Source organism: Mus musculus, chromosome X, assembly GCF_000001635.26.
Source record: "Mus musculus strain C57BL/6J chromosome X, GRCm38.p6 C57BL/6J".
Taxonomy (NCBI): domain Eukaryota; kingdom Metazoa; phylum Chordata; class Mammalia; order Rodentia; family Muridae; genus Mus; species Mus musculus.
This window is the reverse complement of record NC_000086.7, coordinates 75,583,887-75,603,690: the sequence shown is the minus strand read 5'-3', so window position 1 is coordinate 75,603,690 and position 19,804 is coordinate 75,583,887. Positions and strand designations below refer to the sequence as shown.

The 19,804-nt window shown below is 40.5% G+C and overlaps 1 pseudogene; it reads right to left on the bottom strand.

Moving 5' to 3' along the window:
• The window catches only part of LOC115489104, a 122,664-nt pseudogene that overhangs the window by 101,644 nt on the left and 1,216 nt on the right, over positions 1 to 19,804 (bottom strand).

Sequence of the window (19,804 nt, the reverse complement as noted above, 5' to 3'; positions counted from 1 at the left end):
TTTAAGATAGGAGTATCAAGAGGAAAATGAAAAAGAAGGGTAGAAAAAAAGAAAGGAGAGAAGAGGAATAGAAAACAAAGACAACCAGAAAGTAAAGAAACCAGCAAGGCAAGGGAGAGGAAAGCTGTTGTGGTTGGAGAGAGGAAGTTTAATATGAATAATGTTAATTACTGGTAGGGGGTGGGGAGACCTTGAAACACAAAGCTAATGCTTTTGAAGTTTAAAAGAAAAAAAAAATGTTTGAAATGAAAATAATGGTTAAGTTTAGTTCTGGGTAGGATGAAGTTCTGAAAATAAACTGCTTCCAGAGCCAAATGAAATCCTCAATGCTGTTGTCACCTGCAACAGGCTGGCCTGCTTGTAAAAGAGAGTACAATGTGACTGTTTCAGCCATCTTAGAGGCCCTGATGGTTATAGGAAATTTCTCAACTGTTTTCTCATTCCCAAATTATAAAGCTTCTAGTTAATGTGGAGAAAAAGTTATATAGCTGAATAAAGTGAAATAAATATTGGTATGTATGTGGAGCAGGAAGATGTTCTGCTAAGTTGAAACCAGAATCCAAACACCACAGAGTCAGATATTTAATGTAATATTAACTACCTTCTTGATACACTTCTGAGACATGAAAGTAGAGCAAAAGCCTCAATAATAATATAATAAGTATATAAAAGAAAATATTTAAAACATCCTGGAGGTATCATGGAGATCATGCCTTTGGAGATATCATCTCTGTGGGACACAGTAAGTTTAATATAGGGCACACACACACAGATCCAAGACAGGTTATATTAGTAAAAGAAAGGTCCAAGACAGGATATATTAGTAAAAGAAAGATAATTCTTGACTTGGGCCATCTGAACAAAATTGCATGTAAAGGAAGTTAGAAATGAGGAGGCATTTCTTCCTTTTCACTAAGAGCTAATTTAATATCATTTACTTTGAAAAGACATGAGAATTATGGTTTATTTAGATGTACATGTACACACACAGACACACACAGAATGTTGAGAAAATATAGGTGAAACTTTTCACTGAAATGGGAGAAAAACAGAAAAAATAAGCATTTTTAGGGACTAAAAATAAGTATTTTTAAGGATTAAGTATTTAAAAATAAGTATATTAAGAACTATTTTCTGGAGTAAAACAGAACCAGAATTCTGATTTTTCAGTTCTATATTCTTTCTTTTAATTTTTCAATTAATTTTTTTACGTGCATTGGTGTTTTATATGCCCATGTTTTTGTGTGAGGATGTCAGATCCCCTGGAACCAGAGTTATAGACAGTTGTGAGCTGCTGTGTAGGTGCTGGGAACTGAACCCAGGTCCTCTGAAGAACAACTAGTTCCCATAACTACTGAGTCATTTCTCTAAATTCCTCAATTATGTATGCTTTATTATACTGAATCTCTACTTAAGTTTTTTTCTATTATTTTGAGATTATAATTACATCAAATCTCCCTTCCCTTTTTCCCTCCAAACTGTCTCATATATCTCTTTGCCCTCTTTCAAATTCATGACCTCTTTTCCATTATTTATTATTACATATATATGTACGTATATATCCTTCTTAGTCTATATAATACTATTTTTCCATGTTCTTTTTAAAAATGCATTCATTAACCAATGTTGGCACATTAAGTCAAATCTATACATTGCTAGTCAGAAAAGCTTACAAAATCCAAGAATGCATATAGAATGGGATAGCCAATAAGGATGTGCATATAAGCTAAACTCAACACCTTTATATAGCTTTATGGTTGCAGTTTGCGGGGGGTTGTTTGTTTGTGTTCTTGAGATAGGGTTCCTCTGTGTAGCTCTGGCTGTCCGGGAACTCACTCTGTAGACCAGGCCTCCAACTCAGAAATCTTCCTGCTTCTGCCTCCCAAGTGCTGGGATTAATTGGTGCCACCACCAATTGGCAAGATTTGAACAAGATCCTGCCAGTGCAGAGATTAAGACTTTTAAATAGGGTGAAGGGGGAACATGGCTATGCTCTGACTTCTTGTATCTTCACAGGCTTCCAGGCATCTGACAGTCTCTGCACCTGAGCTGTAGCTTCTCCACTGGGGAACAATTTCTTCTCCTAGTACACTTTAAGGGGATGGTGACTATTCACCTCTGGAACAAGCTTAGTCTTTTTCACCTACATTGCTTTATTATGAATGTTTTATTATTAACTGTTCACTTGGGGTTTTGAGGCTCCTGGGGGCTCACAATTACTGAATTTGCTTTTCTGTAGATGCCTTTCCCTTGGAGCTCTGACTTATCACAAATTTTGGACACATTTGCTTTCAAGTGACCACACAGACCTTTTTACATGCCTTTTCTTATTCTCTTAATTGCCTTAGTACTTTACAAACTTGACTTATAAATCAGCCTATGGAAAATAGTCTTTACCATATCTGCCATAGCCTCTCCCAGTTTGTAAGGATCACATTCCCCTACGTTATTCTTAGCAAAGCCACTAAGCTCTATACCAGTCCCAAGGTCCCTACTGAATCTACCTCACTCAATCTTAGCTCTCCTGTGAACACAGTCTGATCAGTCCAGTGAACTGGGAACCAAACACTGCTTTTCTCATTTCCAGTTCTCTCAGTAATAATGCCTGCCCTTGTATTGTTCTTCAGTCCCTCATATCCATGAGGACTTTGGTTGGTGATGAGCACGTATCCCTAATGGCTGCTATGAGCCAGTGCATCAAAGACTGGGTTTCCACTGTCATTTTTGATAAATGTTTATTCATGTTTTATCAATTTTAATGGCTATTTATTCTCTTGTTAGTGGATATTTTGACATCCTCTTATATTTCGCATTAATTATTTGTCTAGTATACAACTTGCAAAATTTTCTCCCAGGACATAGATTGTGTCTTTGTTTCATTTACAGTGCTAGGGCTTTTAATTTTAATGACATCCCATTTATTTTATTTACCTCTGCCACCTACAATTTTAGTCATAACTAAGAAACCATTTCTCAGACTTTGTTACAGAGCTTTGGACTTGTTTATTCAACTAGTGGTCACCTAGTTTTCTGATTAACTCACGACCATCCCAGGCTTAGCTTGAACTTGATATCACCCTGCCTTAGACTCCTGATGCCTGGAACTACAGCATGAACTTTCACATATAGCTTATAAAGTTTTGTTTAAATCTTTAATCTAGTTACAATTCTTTTTTGTTTGTTTATTTTGTGATTAAATCATGGTATGTTATGTAAAAAAAAAAAAAAAAAAGACTGGGTTTCTTCCTATAGCTTAAGGTCACGCAACCTTTGTTGTATGGGTAGGTGGGTAGTTTCTATCTTATCTGTTTGTATAGCACTCAGACTGAACCCATCTGTGTCTATGTCCCACAGTTTCATGAGCCACAGTGTAATAGGATGTCTCATTTGGTGTTGTTCTTTCCCTCTTTACTAAGGCTGTATCTGAGGGCTAGCTCATCTACCTTGCTCTCTTCCTCACTATTGCCAGATTCCTCCAAGAGTTCCTAGTTTTAGTATCTCAAGAGGGACTTTTTACACAGATCAAAATTGTACCCTTTTCTATTATGTACCCTTTTCTATTATGCTCTCCAGTCCCCACTAGCATGAAACAGCAGACCAGAAACTCTGTCTCATACTATGTCTTTCTGACTTTTTCTGCCAATCCAGAGACTAGTGCGGAGGATACTGTCCACATGCCTTTCCCTTGCAATCCCTCCTTTGCTCAGGCAAACTCTTTCTGGACAGACATCAGCCTCAGTTGCATGTCTTTCTAGCTACTTGAAAGGCCATGGAACCAATGGCATAGCCTGCTTCCAATTCTATTTTACAGTTGTTTCTATGAATGTGATATATTCTCTGGTTTATTAGACATTTTAGGGACAATATCATACTAATATGGCAGACCCCATTCATCAAGGATGACTGCCATCCACACTGTAAGTGAAGTGTTGCAGTCCTGAAGGGAAAGGCTTCCCCTGCAGAAGTTGTCCTCTACCTGCTTGGAAAGTTTCCCTCCTGCAAGTGTAACAGCTCTGCTCAGGCAGGGGAAAGTTTCCACAGTGAAAGCATTATAGCTCTGCTTGGAAATGTATCTTAGCAGTTAGGAGCCAAGGCATACAACAAAGTCACACTGAACAACAAATGCCACACAAGAGATTTATTGGGAGGGAAAAACTCAGGAGACCCTTCTGGCTGCCTCTGCTTGGGAGAAAAGAATCAAAGAACTGGGCAGAGCACAGGGTTTATACAGGGTTTCTTGGGGTTGAGGGCAAAAGCTTTCCAGAGTGGTCTGAGATTGGAGGGATTATGTGGTCTGACAATTACAGCCCTTAGAGAAATCTGGGGGAAGTGTCCAGGACACTTTCCTGCCTTGGTAATTACAGCTGTTTTAGCCTTTATGGCCTGGTTGCTGGAGCTCTTCAGGCAGAGCCTGGCCACTTGCTTACATTGAATGTTTATAAAGCATATAAAGTTTATGAAAGTCCAGGGAAGCTTGAGGTGGCATGAACAACCAACACATACCATGTAGACAATGGCAGACATCCTAGAATTCTTTGTAACAGACACTCCCATTTTCAGATGGAGTTGTCCGAGTAGCAAATCTTTTCATCCATTACAAGGGCAATGCAAACACCTACTGCAGCAGTAAGGCATGTCAGTTTATATCACATGGGGATCAATTGCTCCTGAATGTGCTAAGTTTAGTTTTAATTACATGTCTGTCTTAGTCAGGGTTTCTATTCTTGCACAAACATCATGGCCAAGAAGCAAGTTGGGGAGGAAAGGGTTTATTTGGCTTATACTTCCATACTGCTGTTTATCACCAAAGAAGTCAGGACTGGAACTCAAGCAGGTCAGGAAGCAGGAGCTGATGCAGAGGCCATGGAGGGATGTTCTTTACTGGCTTGCCTCACCTGGCTTGCTCAGCCTGCTCTCTTATAGAACCCAAGACTACCAGTCCAGAGATGGTCCCACCCACAAGGGGCCTTTCCCCCTTGATCACTAATTGAGAAAATGCCTTACAGTTGTATCTCATGGAGGCATTTCCTCAACTGAAGCTCCTTTCTCTGTGATAACTCCAGCTGTGTCAAGTTGACATAAAACTAGCCAGTACAATGTCTCATCACCCACAACAGAAATGATCCAAGTACTCCTTTAAAACTCATCTATGGTTTTGTGGTTTCTCTGTTTTGGTACCAAGTGTTGTGTTAACTTTTCCTAGAGAGGTGAACAAATGTCTGTTTACCCCAGATAGAGCACCAATGGCAGACAGAGAAATGATTCCAATAATGCCTAACTTACTGGACCAGTGAATTTAGTTGGTATTACTTATGGGGGGTATGGGCAACTTATGAGTGGCTATCTCAATTTAAAATATATATATATATGTCTCTCACTCTCTCCTAGCAACTGTTAACTGCCTACATATTTTCAGGAACAGGGGAGCTCATGAACCCCTCCCTCCAACAACTGTCAACTGTCTAGAACAATGTGATTCTCAACCTTCCTAATGCTGTGACTCTTTAATACAGTTCCTCCTATGGTGACCCCCCCAACCATAAAATTATTTTGGTTGCTACTTCATACAATTTTGCCACTACTACAAATCATAATTTAGATGTCTGTGTTTTCCAGTGTCTTTTGGGGATCATGACTCACGGGCTGGGAACTGCAGGAATCTCCAGGAAAGCCTGGCGAGCCCCTCCTCCCAGCACCTGCTAATTGCCTATACATCTCTTGGGGTTGGGGCCTTGTGGACCTAGCCTCGCCTTTCATGATAGAACGCAAATGGGCCCAATCTTGTGCAGGTCCTGTGGTCAATCACATCTGTTGATAACTCAAGAAGGCAATGGTCATGCCATGCCTGGAGGACAGCATTCTATAACAACTTCATGAACATACCCAAAGATTTACCTTATTACTGTGTTTGATGGTTCTTAATCAAATCAATGTGGCACTAAAAATTATCCATGACATTTTCTTCTCTGGAAGGTCCCTCAGCCTATTCTTCTTTTGGTGGTGGCCTTATCCCACTATCTCTGGAACATGTCTTCCTGGGAGGAGTTTCTGATCTGATACAAGCTGTTCAAGTAAAGCTTATTATATGTTACCGCCTTCCACAGATCTGTCTCTTCCCTGATCCTCAAAATCTTACCACATAACCCAAATAAAGCAAAATTTCTACTGTGCATTCTTTAATCTGCTTTATACTTTCAGTTGTGGTGTGTCACCTGAGTCCATTCTCACTCTTCTGTTTTCAAAGACTTAGTTTTATTTAAATTAAAAAAAAATCATGTGCATGCATGAAGTGACCAAATTTGGGGAGCCAATGAACAGGAGAAGACTAAGGCTACAAACATGGACTTACATTAGAAGGTTTGAGAAAGAAATGTGTGCTGCTGCTATTGTCTATCCTCCCAACAAAGAGCCATCTGAAACGGACCAGTTCATCTGCTTCCTCACAATAATTATCTTATTCTCTCCATGTGCTCCCATGTCATAATGTAGCCCTTAAATATACATACGTTATTTAACAAATGATAATGATGATAATAATAATAATATGTGTATGCATGTGTGTGAGTGAGGGTACACGTGGGTGTATGTATCTATGAAGCCCGAAGAGGGCGTTGAATCATCTGGAGCTAGAGTAATAGACAGCTGTGAGCCACTGTGGGAACTGTAAGAGTAGTATGTGCTCTTAACCTGAAACACTTCTCTAGTGCATTTTTGATATATCAAAAGTATGTATTGACATTTATAGTTTGCATATGGATACCCAGAAGCTATAGACTCAGCTGATACAAAGTCTAATCTTTCTCTTGCAATATTCCTTTGTATCTTTTTCATAATCAGTTCTTCATATGTATGCTATTACATATGTTACATGTAGGTATATTTCTAGGCTCTACTGTATTGATACATTTCTATTATCTTATTTTCACACTCTCCTGATTATGGTGACTTTATAGTAAGTTTTGTAATTTCTTCAGCTTTGTCCGCCTTTAAAAGTCATGTTCTTTTTGTGAACATTGTCTTCTGCAATTTCCTGTTTGTGTATGTTTTATACTTCTGAGATTTTGATTAGGACTAAATTTGGTTCATCTATGAGAAGAATGTGTGACTTTCCTGACAACTGAATGAGGCACAATTCTTTGAGGCACAAGTCTCTTTTAATTTAGATCTTCATAAATTCATTTCCACAATGTTTTGTAATCTATGATGCCCAGAGTTTCTAAGTATTTCCTTAGGTTTATCCCTGTGTTTGTTCACTGTAGACTTGAGATTAAGAATCATGAGAAAAGGTATTTCAATGCAAAGTTTTTTAGACCAAGTTGGCTTGTTGAAGTGACAATGATTGTCGTGATGACTTTAATTAAGGAGGGATGAGATGCCCACTATGGGGTGACATTTCCTGAGCCAGAGATTCTGAGTGGCAGAAACTTGAACCCAGATGCTATTTTTTTCCATTTATTTATATAGACATCTGGATTTATTCCATAACTAGGATGTTGTGAAGTACTACACCAATAAATAAGGATGTATAAGTATATCTTTTAAATGTTGAATTTGATTCCCATAGTATATATCCTTGAGTGAGATAACTGTCTCATATGGTTAGTTCTATTTTTAGGGTTATTTTTTAAAATAAGATGTATTTTAATTGAAATAGAATTACATGATTTTCCCCCTTGCTTTTCCTCCTTCCAACCTCTCCCTTGACATCCTCTCTCAAAGTGATATCTTCTTTTCCTTTATTATTGTTACATACATAATGGATACTTATGTGTGCCAGTTTGGATACAAGGAGCTGTCAGCAGGGATCTGCAGGGCTCTGGCCTAGCCAGAGGGGCCAAAGAGTTAAAGCTCTCCAAGGGGAGGTCAGAGCAGGGCAGTGTGCTGGACCACTTCTACTGCTGCTGCTGTCCTGGAGTTGGTGGCAAGCAGGCAGCAAGACACAACAAGAAGATAGCCTGAGTTGAAGCCACCCAGCAGGAAGTGGCTGAGGTCTAGCACACACCTGGCTTGTTGGGTGGGATCAAAGTCCAATGCTGAAAGCTTCAGGAGAGAAAACTCTTCACTGAAGTGTTACAGCTCAATGAGACAGGCACCCTCAGACAGTCTTCGGTAAAATAACTTGTGCACTTTATTCCTTGTGGATAGACCTTATAAACCTTTGGGGTTAGGGTGGGATCTAGAGGAAGATGCTTTCTATTGGTTTGGTCTGAGATGGTAGGGAATGCCTCAACTGCATGTGGGAGGACTTCAGGTGATTGTCACAGTACTCTCAATGGAGTGGCATGGTCACATGTTCCAGGACTGGAACCTGGTTGGGAGTAGATTTAAATGCCTACCATTCTCAATTATGAGAATTGCCAGGGTTCTTGAATCTGCTCTGAATCCACAGACCTTGCCAGTCTGGTGCATGACCCACTGCCCCACATATATATGCACACACATGTATGCACACACACAAACACACACACATGCACACATGGATGTGTGTGTGTGTGTGTGTATATGTGTATAAAATTGGAAAGGAAGAAGTCAAAATATCACTTTTTGCAGATGATATGATAGTATATATAAGTGACCCTAAAAATTCCACCAGAGAACTCCTAAGCCTGATAAACAGCTTCGGTGAAGTAGTTGGATATAAAATAAACTCAAACAAGTCAATGGCCTTTCTGTACACAAAGGATAAACAGGCTGAGAAAGAAATTAGGGAAACAACACCCTTCTCAATAGTCACAAATAATATAAAATACCTTGGCGTGACTCTAACTAAGGAAGTGAAAGATCTGTATGATAAGAATTTCAAGTCTCTAAAGAAAGAAATTAAAGAAGATCTCAGAAGATTGAAAGATCTCCCATGCTCATGGATTGGCAGGATGAACATTGTAAAAATGGCCATCTTGCCAAAAGCAATCTACAGATTCAATGCAATCCCCATCAAAATTCCAACTCAATTCTTCAACGAATTAGAAAGGGCAATCGGCAGATTCATCTGGAATAACAAAAAACCGAGGATAGGAAAAACTCTTCTCAAGGATAAAAGAACCTCTGGTGGAATCACCATGCCTGACCTAAAGCTGTACTACAGAGCAATTGTGATAAAAACTGCATGGTACTGGTATAGTGACAGACAAGTAGACCAATGGAACAGAATTGAAGACCCAGAGATGAATCCACACACCTATGGTCACTTGATCTTTGACAAGGGAGCTAAAACCATCCAGTGGAAAAAAGACAGCATTTTCAACAAATGGTGCTGGCACAACTGGCGGTTATCATGTAGAAGAATGCGAATTGATCCATTTCTATCTCCTTGTACTAAGATCAAATCTAAGTGGATTAAGGAACTCCACATAAAACCAGAGACACTGAAACTTATAGAGGACAAAGTAGGGAAAAGCCTTGAAGATATGGGTACAGGGGAAAAATTCCTGAATAGAACAGCAATGGCTTGTGCTGTAAGATCAAGAATCGATAAATGGGACCTCATAAAATTGCAAAGCTTCTGCAAAGCAAAAGACACTGTCAATAAGACAAAAAGGCCACCAACAGATTGGGAAAGGATCTTTACCTATCCCAAATCGGATAGGGGACTAATATCCAATATATATATAAAGAACTCAAGAAGGTGGACTCCAGAAAATCAAATAACCCCATTAAAAAATGGGGCTCAGAGCTGAACAAAGAATTCTCACCTGAGGAATACCGAATGGCAGAGGAGCACCTGAAAAAATGTTCAACACCCTTAATCATCAGGGAAATGCAAATCAAAACAACACTGAGATTCCACTTCACTCCAGTCAGAATGGCTAAGATCAAAAACTCAGGTGACAGCAGATGCTGGCGAGGATGTGGAGAAAGGGGAACACTCCTCCATTGTTGGTGGGATTGCAAGCTTGTACATCCACTCTGGAAATCAGTCTGGCGGTTCCTCAGAAAATTGGACATAGTACTACGGGAGGATCCCACAATACCTCTCCTGGGCATATATCCAGAAGATGTCCCAACCGGTAAGAAGAACACATGCTCCACTATGTTCATAGCAGCCTTGTTTATAATAGCCAGAAGCTGGAAAGAACCCAGATGCCCCTCAACAGAGGAATGGATACAGAAAATGTGGTACATCTACACAATGGATTTACTACTCAGCTATTAAAAAGAATGAATTTATGAAATTCCTAGCCAAATGGATGGACCTGGAGGGCATCATACTGAGTGAGGTAACACATTCACAAAGGAACTCACACAATATGTACTCACTGATAAGTGGATATTAGCCCCAAACCAGGATACCCAAGGTATAAGATACAATTTGCTAAACACATGAAACTCAAGAAGAATGAAGACTGAAGTGTGGACACTATACCCCTCCTTAGAATTGGGAACAAAACACCCATGGAAGGAGTTACAAAGACAAAGTTTGGAGCCGAGATGAAAGGATGGACTATGTAGAGACTGCCATATCCAGGGATCCACCCCATAATCAGCATCCAAACGCTGACACCATTGCATACACTAGCAAGATTTTATCGAAAGGACCCAGATGTAGCTGTCTCTTGTGAGACTATGCCGGGTCCTAGCAAACACAGAAGTGGATGCTCACAGTCAGCTAATGGATGGATCACAGGGCTCCCAATGGAGGAGCTAGAGAAAGAACCCAAGGAGCTAAAGGGATCTGCAACCCTATAGGTGGAACAACAATATGAACTAACCAGTACCCCAGAGCTCTTGACTCTAGCTGCATATGTATCAAAAGATGGCCTAGTCGGCCATCACTGGAAAGAGAGGCCCATTGGACACGCAAACTTTATATGCCCCAGTACAGGGGAACGCCAGGGCCAAAAAGGGGGAGTGGGTTGGTAGGGGAGTGGGGGAGGGTGGGTATGGGGGACTTTTGGTATAGCATTGGAAATGTAAATGAGCTAAATACCTAATAAAAATGGGGAAAAAAAGAAAATGTAAACGAGGAAAATACCTAATAAAAATGTATATGTGTATATATATATATATATACATATATATATGTAATATATATATATATATATATATATATATATATATATATATATATATATATATTACAACCTGCTGAGTCTATTTTTGTTGTTTATGTGTTTATGGTTTCATGACTGACCACTCTGCATTAGATAGCCTATAAAGGGGCTGTTTTAGTAAGAGTGTTACTGCTGTGAACAGACACCATAATCAAGGCAACTCTTATAAAAACAACATTTAATTAGGGCTGGCTTACAGGTTCAGAGTTTCAGTCCATTATCATCAAGGCAGGAGCATGGCTGCATCCAGGCAGGCATTGTGCAGGCAGAGATCAACATTAGGCTACTAGAGGAAGACTGACTTCCAGGGAGCTAGGACAAGGGTATCAAAGCCCATGCCCACAGTGACACACCTATTCCAACAAGGCCACACCTCCAAATAGTGCCAATTCCTGGGCCAAGTATATTCAAACCATGACAGAGGCTGTCTGGGAGAGGCTAATTTTTCTACTAGCAGGCATTAGTTGCCTGTAGCTCTTATTCTAGGAGTGGGACCCCATGAAAATTCCCCACTTGGACATTAACATGTCTATTGATATTGCAATTGTTTCAGTATTGTTTACATAGCCATTTCTAAGACAGAGTTTCTAGTATTCTTGCTCTTTTTTTTTTTCCATTTTTTATTAGGTATTTAGCTCATTTACATTTCCAATGCTATACCAAAAGTCCCCCTTACCCACCCACCCCCACTCCCCTACCCACCCACTCCCCCCCTTTGGCCCTGGCGTTCCCCTGTACCGGGGCACACAAAGTCTGCGTGTCCAATGGGCCTCTCTTTCCAGTGATGGCCGACTAGGCCATCTTTTGATACATATGCAGCTAGAGTCAAGAGCTCAGGGGTACTGGTTAGTTCATAATGTTGTTCCACCTATAGGGTTGCAGATCCCTTTAGCTCCTTGGGTACTTTCTCTAGCTCCTCCATTGGGAGCCCTGTGATCCATCCATTAGCTGACTGTGAGCATCCACTTCTGTGTTTGCTAGGCCCCGGCATAGTCTCACAAGAGACAGCTACATCTGGGTCCTTTCGATAAAATCTTGCTAGTATATGCAATGGTGTCAGCGTTTGGATGCTGATTATGGGGTGGATCCCTGGATATGGCAGTCTCTACATGGTCCATCCTTTCATCTCAGCTCCAAACTTTGTTTCTGTAACTCCTTCCATGGGTGTTTTGTTCCCACTTCTAAGGAGGGGCATAGTGTCCACACTTCAGTCTTCATTTTTCTTGAGTTTCATGTGTTTAGGAAATTGTATCTTATATCGTGGGTATCCTAGGTTTTGGGCTAGTATCCACTTATCAGTGAGTACATATTGTGTGAGTTCCTTTGTGATTGTGTTACCTCACTCAGGATGATGCTCTCCAGGTCCATCCATTTGGCTAGGAATTTCATAAATTCATTCTTTTTAATAGCTGAGTAGTACTCCATTGTGTAGATGTACCACATTTTCTGTATCCATTCCTCTGTTGAGGGGCATCTGGGTTCTTTCCAGTTTCTGGCTATTATAAATAAGGCTGCTATGAACATAGTGGAGCATGTGTCCTTCTTACCAGTTGGGGCTTCTTCTGGATATATGCCCAGGAGAGGTATTGCTGGATCCTCCGGTAGTACTATGTCCAATTTTCTGAGGAACCGCCAGACTGATTTCCAGAGTGGTTGTACAAGCCTGCAATCCCACCAACAATGGAGGAGTGTTCCTCTTTCTCCACATCCTCGCCAGCATCTGCTGTCACCTGAATTTTTGATCTTAGCCATTCTCACTGGTGTGAGGTGGAATCTCAGGGTTGTTTTGATTTGCATTTCCCTGATGATTAAGGATGTTGAACATTTTTTCAGGTGCTTCTCTGCCATTCGGTATTCCTCAGGTGAGAATTCTTTGTTCAGTTCTGAGCCCCATTTTTTAAGGGGGTTATTTGATTTTCTGAGGTCCACCTTCTTGAGTTCTTTATATATGTTGGATATTAGTCCCCTATCTGATTTAGGATAGGTAAAGATCCTTTCCCAGTCTGTTGGTGGTCTTTTTGTCTTATAGACAGTGTCTTTTGCCTTGCAGAAACTTTACCCATTCATGATAAAAGTTCTGGAAAGATCAGGAATTCAAGGCCAATACCTAAACATGATAAAAGCAATCTACAGCAAACCAGTAGCCAACATCAAAGTAAATGGAGAGAAGCTGGAAGCAATCCCACTAAAATCAGGGACTAGACAAGGCTGCCCACTTTCTCCCTACCTTTTCAACATAGTACTTGAAGTATTAGCCAGAGCAATTCGACAACAAAAGGAGATCAAGGGGATACAAATTGGAAAAGAGGAAGTCAAAATATCACTTTTTGCAGATGATATGATAGTATATATAAGTGACCCTAAAAATTCCACCAGAGAACTCCTAAACCTGATAAACAGCTTCGGTGAAGTAGCTGGATATAAAATTAACTCAAACAAGTCAATGGCCTTTCTCTACACAAAGAATAAACAGGCTGAGAAAGAAATTAGGGAAACAACACCCTTCTCAATAGCCACAAATAATATAAAATATCTCGGCGTGACTCTAACGAAGGAAGTGAAAGATCTGTATGATAAAAACTTCAAGTCCCTGAAGAAAGAAATTAAAGAAGATCTCAGAAGATGGAAAGATCTCCCATGCTCATGGATTGGCAGGACCAACATTGTAAAAATGGCTATCTTGCCAAAAGCAATCTACAGATTCAATGCAATCCCCATTAAAATTCCAACTCAATTCTTCAACGAATTAGAAGGAGCAATTTGCAAATTCATCTGGAATAACAAAAAACCGAGGATAGCAAAAACTCTTCTCAAGGATAAAAGAACCTCTGGTGGAATCACCATGCCTGACCTAAAGCTTTACTACAGAGCAATTGTGATAAAAACTGCATGGTACTGGTATAGAGACAGACAAGTGGACCAATGGAATAGAATTGAAGACCCAGAAATGAACCCACACACCTATGGTCACTTGATCTTCGACAAGGGAGCCAAAACCATCCAGTGGAAGAAAGACAGCATTTTCAACAATTGGTGCTGGCACAACTGGTTGTTATCATGTATTCTTGCTCTTATAATCTTTCTCCTCTCCCCTCTCCCCTCTTCCATCTCTCCTCTTCCCTTACTACTCTCCCCCACTCCCTCTCCCCTCTTCTTTTTCTCCCTTTCCCTTTCCCTTTCTCTTGAGATAGGGTCTCTATGTAGCCCTGGCTGTCTTGGAACTCTATGTATACTTGCCTTGAATTTACAGAGGTTCATCTGCATTTGCCTCCCAAATGCTGAGATTAAAAGTGTGTGCCACCATGCTGGGCACTGTTTCTTAATAATAGCCGTTCTGACAGGAGTAAAATAGAATTTCAATGTACTTTGAATTTACATTTCCCTGATGACTAAACATGTTCAGTTTTTCTATAACTATTATTCATTGTTTAAAAATTGTCTTCTCAGTTTATTTGTCCATTTATTATTTGAATTATTAATCTATTTAGCAGGATATTTTTTTAGTTCTTTCTATATTCTGGATTTAATCTATGGTTCTTTGTCCTGTGTTATAAGCTGTGTCTTTATTCTGTTCATTTTTTCCTCTGCTGCACAGAAGTGCTCTAATTTCATATAATACCACTTGTCAAATCTTTTTTGTTATTTTCTGGGCTTTCAGAGGTGTATTAAGGAAGTTATTGTGACTAATGTTAAGCTTTCCACTAGCAGTTTCAGAGGTTTGCATCTTATTGATTTTGTACAAGGTAAGAGCTAGAGAAATAGTTTTATTCTTCTATGTGTATAGATCCAATTTTTCCAGCAAAACTGATTGATCAGGCTCTCACTCTTTTAAAAATATATTTTTAGCATATTCATCAAGAAACAGATGACTAGAGCTGTGTAAATTTATTTTTTATTCCTTCCATTCCACTGGTCTGCCTATCTGTTTTAATACCAATAACATATTACTTTTGATACTATAGCTCTTAGTGTATTTTGAAATTAAATATTATGATTCCTAGAGAGTTACTATGTTTGATCGGGATTTTTCATAATTCATAAATAGTTCTATATGAATTTTAATATATTTCTTTTACTTCTGTGAAAAAGGTCATTGATATTTTCACGGGATTATATTTGTCTTAGTTAGAGTTTTACTGCTGTGAGTAGACACCATGTCTTATAAAGGACAACATTTAATTGGGGCTGACTTACAGGTTCAGAAGCTCAGTCCATTATCTATCATCTAGGTGGGAGTATGGCAGCATCCAAACAGGCATAGTGAAGGAGGAGCTGAGAGTTCTACATCTTCATCTGAAGGCTGCTAGCAGAACACTGGTTTCCAGGCAACTAGGATGAAGGTCTTAAAGCTGACACTCACAGTGACACACCTACTCCAATAAGACTACACCAACTCCAACAAGGCCACACCCTCTAATAGTGCCACTCCCTGGGCCAAGCATATACAAACCATCACATTCCACTCCCTGGACCCCATAGGCTTGTTCAAACACATGAGTCTATGGTGGCCATACCTAAACACAGTAAAATGCAAAATATGTTTAGTTCAACTTCATAAGTCCCTATAGTTTATAGCAGTCCCAACAATGGTAAAAGTCCAAAGTTCAAAGTCCCTTCTGAGATCCATCCAATCACTTAACTGTAACTCCCAAAGCAAAACAAGAAACCAGCTGGGCAAACTCCAAATTCTGCATCTCTCTGTCTGATGTCAATGCAGTCTTCAGATCTCCAACTCTCTTTTCATCTTTGTTAAGTGCAACAAAGTTCTTTCTTGTGGACTGGTTGCACACCCTGTTGGCAGCTTTCCTCAGCAGATAGCCCACGGCTGTGGCATCTTAAACATCTTGTGGTCTTCAAGGCAACTTCAGTGTTACAGCTTCTTGTTTCAATGTCTGTCATCCACACATGATAAAAGGGCTGGTGTCATTTCTCCAGCTCTGCTCTCTGTTAGCCCTCCATGCTCATGTTGATCCACTCCACTGCTGCTGCTGTTCTTGGTGATCATCCCATGGTACTAGCATCTCTAATATGCTTGGGTCTTCCACTGCAAACTAGGCTTCACCAATAGCTTCTCATAGGCTCTCTTCATGGTGTCAAGCTTCAAATCCTTTGCATGATCCCTTCAGTCCTGGCTTATCAACTAAAACAGGTTGCACCTTCACCAATGGCCTTCCATGGCCTCTCACAATGCCAAGATTCAGCTGTTCTTCATGATGCCTTCATACCTTCAAAACCAGTACCACCTGGATGACTCTTACACATTACCAAGTACAGCTGCTGCAGGAGGTACAACCTTGGCTGTCTCTGGAACACAGCCTTGTACTCTCAGAAAACACTTCCCAGAAGATCTCACCTCAGTGACACTGGTCACTCATCAAAGAAAAATCTATCAAGGTGAACTCTCAATTCTGAACATCTATGCTCCAATGCAAGAGCACTTACATTTGTAAAAGAAACATTAATAAAGTCCAAAGCACACATTGAACCTCACACAATAATAGTAGGAGATTTTAACACTCTTCTCTCATCAATGGACAGATCGTGGAAACAGAAAGTAAACAGAGACACAGTGAAACTAACAGAAGTTATGAACCAAATGGCTTTGACAGATACCTACATAAAATTTCAACCTAAAACGAAAGAATATACCTTCTTCTCAGCATCTTAGGGTACCTTCTCCAAAACTGACCATATAATCAGTCACAAAACAAACCTCAACCAATACAAGAAGATTGAAATATTCCCACGCATCCTATCAGATCACCATGTGTTATTAGACGCGTTCTCACGACCGGCCAGGAAGAACACCACAGACCAGAATCTTCTGCGGCAAAGCTTTATTTCTTACATCTTCAGGAGCCAGGGTGCAGGAAGCAAGAGAGCAAGAAGCAAGAGAGAGAGAAAACGAAACCCCGTCCCTTTTTAAGGAGAATTCTCCTTCGCCTCGGACGTGTCACTCCTTGATTGGCTGCAGCCCATCGGCCGAGTTGACGTCACGGGGAAAGCAGAGCACAAGTAGTCATAAGATACCCTTGGCACATGCGCAGATTATTTGTTTACCACTTAGAACACAGCTGTCAGCGCCATCTTGTAACGGCGAATGTGGGCGCGGCTCCCAACATCTCCCCCTATCCTTTTAATAAGAGCAAATAGGCCACCCATATTAATGAGAGTGGAGATAGAGGTCAAATCCCCAGTGTGTAGGTAAAGGAGCCATGTACAGGATTAGCTCTTAGGCTTACAGGCTTTTACCCAGAGCAACCCTGACCTGCTCCCGTGTCGTTTTGCCTGGGGGAAGGGAACTAGGACACTGAACCTTCATGAAAGATGACATGTCTCCCTAGAATAGGCTCATATATGCCGCAGAGCCTTTCCATTGCAGTGCTTAGCCTTGCAACTCTCTCGGGCTGCTGAAGCACACTCACTCTATCCCGTGCAATGAGTCTAGCCTCATGGGATATAAGAGCTGAGTGGCCAGCGACCTATTGCCTAAGCATAGATAACCATATATCAGGGGGAGCTCCATGTTCTAGTCCTGCAAGCGCCTGGGCAATAACCACCTTGTCTCTCCTAGTTTGGGCCTTAAGCTTACAGACCAATCAAAGAAGCAACACTAATCCACAGCAAAGTGTATCTCCAAATAATATTAATCCCACCCATTTTTTAAAGAAAGAAAATGCTGAGGAGATCCAATTGGGTAATCCTTTGGTCAGGGACAGGTCCAAGCGCGTGGAGTTGACCTGAAGTCTCAATTCCCGAAGGATCTGTTCAAATTCAGCCATCCAATTCTGTAACATATACTGAAAAAGACTTTTTGACAAATTAGCTGTCCTAGTAAATTTAACATACTGAATGGAAATAACACACAATTCCGGAAACTTTTGTTCACATCCCTGCTGAGTTATTTGTCATAATACATCTAGTTGTATCTGGACAAGATCTATGAGTTGATTAACCAGCATGAGACCTCTCTGTATCTTGACATTAGCTGAGGCCTGTTCATCTATGACTGTAGTCACTGAGGCTGACAAAGTGTTAATGGTGTCAGTTGTCTGGACCTGTCCAGACAGAGCCAAGGCTGTCTGAATTAAGGCTAAACCCAGTTCCCAGTTAGTGGTAAAAAAGCAGGAAAATACTTGAGCATTATACATCACCGTCATTGGGAGTGGAAATGTCGACATTATCCCCCAACGCTGCTCTCTCTTTATTATTGACGCCCTGGACATCACCAAGACGAGGGACATTAGTATTCCCTTGGTCAGTCTGGATTTTTCGGGTGAGTCTTTCTGGTACCCAAAATGGGTTGTCTTCATTCTGTGGGAAAACACAGATAGCTCCCCTGGATCTTATCAAGATAGGATCCGGGCCATACCATTTATTATCAAGGACATTTTTCCATTTAACCATCTCATTGGGCCTATCTGGCTCTGAACAATGACGTTCAGCCGCAGTATGGCCATGAACATCAATATTTAAAAAATTGAGTGTAAAGAGTGCCAAAGACACAGACACTCTTGGTGCTCGGGGTACAGTCTCCTCAAAAGTTCCCCTCTTCTGTTTTATAAGATAGGCTTTGAGGGTGCGATGCGCACGCTCAACAATACCCTGTCCTTGAGGGTTGTACGGAAGTCCAGTCAGGTGGGTTACGTCCATCTGACGGCAGAACTGCTGGAATTTTTGAGACGTATAAGCTGGTCCATTATCAGTCTTAAGGAGTCTGGGTTTCCCCCAAGCACTCCATGCCTCAAGACAATGTTGAATCACATGTGAGGCTTTTTCTCCGGTTAACGGAGAGGCAAACATGATGCCAGAACATGTGTCAATGGACACATGGAGATATTGAAGTTTTCCAAAGGAAGAAACATGTGTAACATCCATTTGCCAGACCTGTAGAGGTCGAATACCGCGTGGGTTAATTCCCACATGAGGAACTGGCAAGAACTCACAGCAGCTTTGACATTGAGTAACAATGTCACGGGCTTCTTTTCTTGTCAAGGAGAAACGACTGCGTAATGTTTCAGCCGTCACATGAAAATTGTTATGAAAATTTCTTGCAGCCTCTACCGGGGATGATAGGGCAGCAGCCACCACTTTAGTGGCCTTATCTGCCAAATCATTTCCCAGAGCCATGGGGCCAGGTAGGCCTGAATGGGCTCTAACATGAGTAATATAAACAGGAGATCTTCTAGATAACAAAACTAATTGTATCTGCTGAAAAATATTGGCAACTCTACTGGAAGGCTTAATCACTCCAGCCACTTCTAAAAGATTTACTGCATTTACCACATAACAGGAATCTGACACAATATTAAGGGGTTCTAAAAAGGTTTTTAAAACTTCTAAGACCACTAAACATTCTACCACTTGAGGTGAATTTTCATTATATTGTTTGGATACCACTTTACCATTAGCCACATAGGCACCTATGCCAGTTTTTGATCCATCAGTATATACCACAATCCCATTTTTAAGTGGGTTTCTTACTGTTATTTGTGGAAACACAACAGATTGATTTTGGGCAAACTGTAAGATTGGATGCTTTGGATAATGGTTATCTATTTTTCCTGAAAAGGAGGTAACTAAAACTGCCCAATCATTAGATGTGGCTGCCAAGGTTTGAACCTGTGCAGCGGTATAAGGTACAATTAAAAGATATGGACTTTGCCCAAAGTGGGTGATTGCTGCTTTTAGGCCTTTAAGGGCAAGCTGTGCAATTGCATCAGGATACCAATCTATTATTTTAGCTGGGGATA